Source organism: Helianthus annuus, chromosome 6, assembly GCF_002127325.2.
Source record: "Helianthus annuus cultivar XRQ/B chromosome 6, HanXRQr2.0-SUNRISE, whole genome shotgun sequence".
NCBI lineage: Eukaryota > Viridiplantae > Streptophyta > Magnoliopsida > Asterales > Asteraceae > Helianthus > Helianthus annuus.
Window position 1 is genome coordinate 79,770,617 of NC_035438.2, and position 4,132 is coordinate 79,774,748.

At 36.0% G+C, this 4,132-nt stretch overlaps 1 long non-coding RNA gene across 2 annotated transcripts; it reads left to right on the plus strand.

The window, feature by feature from the left end:
- Positions 1-1,114: 1,114 nt before the first annotated feature.
- On the plus strand, positions 1,115-3,778 carry LOC110916673. 2 transcript variants are annotated; one of them, XR_002579912.2, is made up of 5 exons: positions 1,116-1,630; positions 1,958-2,021; positions 2,349-2,428; positions 2,521-2,586; positions 2,703-3,778. It is a non-coding gene; the product is annotated as an uncharacterized LOC110916673 (long non-coding RNA). The 2 variants fall into 2 exon arrangements; XR_002579911.2 differs by having other exon boundaries at positions 1,115-2,021.
- The last annotated feature ends 354 nt before the right edge of the window (positions 3,779-4,132 follow it).

Genomic DNA, 4,132 nt, shown 5'->3' on the forward strand with positions numbered 1-4,132 from the left:
TTATTTGATATCTTTCTCTAATATCTTCCAGTTCTTTGATCAAAATGCATACCTTCTCCTGTGCCTCTAAGAAATGGGCTGTTTTTACACTGACATCATCCTTAAGTTGGATGATGTCTTTTCGCTGAGCTTCAATTTTATCATTATAAAGCTTTTCATTCTTTGATAAAAATTTTTATTTTTTATGTCGTTGTAGTCTTGAATCAACTCAGCATTGTGTAATCGATATGCCTCATTTCTTTCTCTACACTCAGGAGTGTAAAAGACAGAAAGTATCTCTTCACGTTCTTTAGTAATTTCTCGAGCCAGGGGTTTGTTAAACATAAATGTTGAATTTTGTGATGAGTCAGCATTGTCATATGATTTGATTAGTGAGATCAGCTCATCTGACTTCATTTTGTAACAGTGGCAGTCGGTTGTCACTATTATCTGATTAACATTGGTAAACCAACTACAGTTCGCCTGATCTGGAATACTTTTTATAGCATCCAGAAGCTTTCTGTTGCTCATGTGAGTAGACACCACCATCTCTGCCTTCTCCATTTTAGAGAGCAGTTCAGCAAACCGACCTGTAAGTGCTTCAATAGATTCACCATATGAGTATCTGAATCCTTGGAGTTCCTGCTCAAGCACCTCTCTCTTAGAAGACATTTTTAAGAAGTGATCCCCAAAAATGTGTGCTTTTAACTATCTCCTCAACACAAGCCTAAAGCGAGAACCTGTGTACTCGCTAGCTCAAACCCTTTGCACGCGAATGAACCCGCTTTCTGAACCGCACCTCAAAAATCTGTCAAACCTTTATCACAAACAAACTTTTTTTTTTAATTTTATTTAATCCTTTTTTTTAAATTACTTTAATAAATATAAAGGTTTATTATTATTATTAACTATTATTATAACTATTAACTAATTATAAAGAATCCTAAACGTCACATCAATCTATAATACTATAAAAAGGAGAAGTGACGTACAAAAATGTAATTTTGCCATATATACAAGTTTTGAATAAGTATGTACAAGTAAATTTAAGCAGGTATAACAGAAAGTGGAACAACTTTTTAAGACACTAAAAGGGCAATATAGTAATTTTATCCATCATAAATGGAGAATTTGATTTCCCATCGTAAATGTATTGTCAACCCCTTCATAGCCTTCGACTGACTGATGCTCTCCTTCACCGCCTCACAATCAAGTAATGCATTGAATATCTTGTCTCTTCCTTCCCCTAACGGATCAAAACCCTAACAATTCATAAACTTCGTCTCATCGGCTCCTATATGTAATTATTTCAGTTCTTTCCCCCAACAGAAAATGGGTTGAAGGTGATTCTAATTGTGACGGTGGAGGTGGTAGGTTGAAGGTGATTGATTGGAAATTCCCGGTTTCAAGCTTCAACTTTCAACGTTTAACAAGTCTCACCTGCCGTGCTGTGTGTGTGAAACCACCGTGATTGATTGATTGGAATATTCTACGATCTGACAGATGCCAAATCTTCCTGACGGTAAACTGCATTCTCAATTGATCGATTGTTTGTTCGTGTGTGTACTCATCGGTGCCAAACGCCGAAACTTAGTGCTTGATTGATGTAGCTTCTTCGGCTAGGAAGAACCCATCGGCACTTTCACGTCCGGTAAGTGTTTGATGAAATGTCTCAGTCAGTAAGTGTTTTAAAGGGCTCTTGTATCTGTCTTTTTAGTCACTTGTTTAATGATTCTTGTTGAGATTAGTCATTCTGAAGTGATATTCTTGATGGGTATGTAAGAAATCCTGGAGATACGTTCCTATTTTCAAATATTGTTGGTAAATTAACCCACATTCAGATCTTTATTTGTTGTGAATCGTTAGGTGATGGAAGGAACCTTCTTGCTTTCTTGTTACGGTGATATATTGAAGGAACACATATAAATTGTTTGTAATGTTATTGGTTTGTTTACAAGTTGATTGGTGCTATATGCAGTTGGGGAATCATTGCATCTGTTTGACTGTTTGAGGAATAAAACTACTAGGCAATGCAAAAGATGGTAAATTGAAGTCTCTTCTTTATTTCTTTATTTGTTTTTCTTTCTTTTTTGAATTATTTAGTTGATAGTTGTTTATATTTAGTTGTCAGATTGTTACTTGTTTAATTTGAATATGGAGTTTATATGTATAGCACTATTGTATCTTTCATTTTCTATAGCATTACAAAACAATTTTTTTTTTTTTTTTTTTTTTGTAGATAGGGTGTGCTAAATTTGACTATTAAAGTTATATAGCTTGAAAAATATCAGTCACATTGTTCTGTAATTCTATTGTCCACAATTGTAAAGGGTATTCGGTTATTAATTGATCATATTTTACATTTTTAGTGCACGATTGAGGGTTTGCGCATGACTTTTCAACCTCGGCCTCAAGTTGTATGGGTGTGAACAATGAACTATATACACAGGTACTTATTTGATATATTGTTTATATGCTCACTTATGTTTTTTTTTTCCCTTTCTTATTTGCAATGCTTATGTCTTTTTGTCATGTTTTTAGGTTGAAATAGATGGGGATGTGTGGGGTAAGGGAGTTGGGATGACATGGGATGAAGCTAAGATGCAGGTACATATCTGTTCTATATTATCATAATAACGTTTTTTTTTTTGGCTTAAATGATTTAGGAGGTCTTATTCAATTAATCCTAGGGGTGTTATAAACTGTGGTTACAAATTGTATAGGCTGTGGTCTTAAGCGGAAAATAAAGCCCATATTGGAGTGTTCCGCTTGTTTGTGAAGGCCATGCTAAGGATGTGTAATCTGCTGATTAAGTCCCAGCTGCACCGCTTGGGCTTAGGTACTCGTATACAATTGACAGCCCACTACGTGGTCACCTAATATAATTGCTTCTACTCATTTTAACATGTTTTGTTTTTGTAAAAATTATTCTAATTCTTTCCGCGTTGATCATGTCGGATGTTGACGAAATACCTAGCGCTCACACGATCGATCTTTTGAGATGGTGTGATGGCCCACCACCGATTCTTCATCTAAATTTGAATAATTATTTGCTCTCTTTTGAGTTCAACGTTGATCATAGCAGTTGGAGGGCTTCAGTACATCAGTACCAAAAGGGTAAAACACGATACGCTCATTACCGACAAACAGATTATCTATTAGCAGAGTCAGGGTGGCATTGCAGCTTCTGTTTCCAAAAAATTACAGATTTTGTATTCAAGATGAAAGCTTAGAGCCACACGGATCGAGTCAGGTTCTCACACTTTCTTGACCCGAAAAGGATTTAGAATGTAATATGCAACGGTGATGACTTGTACGATATGCTTCCCGAAGAGCACACGTTTAAGGATATCATAGCGAAAATGGGTCCAATTTCTCATTCTTATTCAGCAGTCCATCTTCCATCATATCTATTAAAAAATGCAGATGAATACAGGTATCTTTTGCCCGGTAATTGCATCCGTGAAGCAGGGACGGACCTATATAGTGGTCAGGGTGGGCGGCCGCACCCCTTGAAAAAAAAATTTAGTGTATATTTTAGGCAAAAAACCCGACCGCACCCCTTGAAAATATGGTTGAACACCTCATCCGCAACCCCAAGAAATAATTTCTGGGTCCGCCAGTGCCGTGAAGCGGGTTGAATTCGGGTTGAATTTTGGTTTAATGTAACTTTTCGTGATATAAACATAGTTTAAGTACTTATTTACCAAAAGATTATAGGCTGTGTTTTTTTTAATTAAGGAGTGGTTAAGTTGTACATTTTTTTCCTCCTATAATACACATATGGAGAGTTTTGAAATCTTGTTGAGTTGTTTCAAATGTTTCTTTACTAGCTGCTCTGACTTGTACTGTACAAGCTTGGTGAGTGGCTGAGTGGACAATATCTATGGATGAACATTTAGTGGTAAGCATGTTCTCCTGGTCAACTGGTGTATGGTGTTGATTGAAAGGTAAGTGCACAAACAAAGAAAGGTGGCTGCCTTGGGGATTTTTCCATTGAATTTTAATATTTTTTTTGTGTGATGATGGGTGGTGGACTTAGGAAAGACTTGTGTACAACTGTACAAGTGTGTTTTTGAATTTTCACCACAAAATAAACTTTTTGTCTGGTTTGTGTATTCATTAGATAGATTTCGATAATTCGATGTAGATA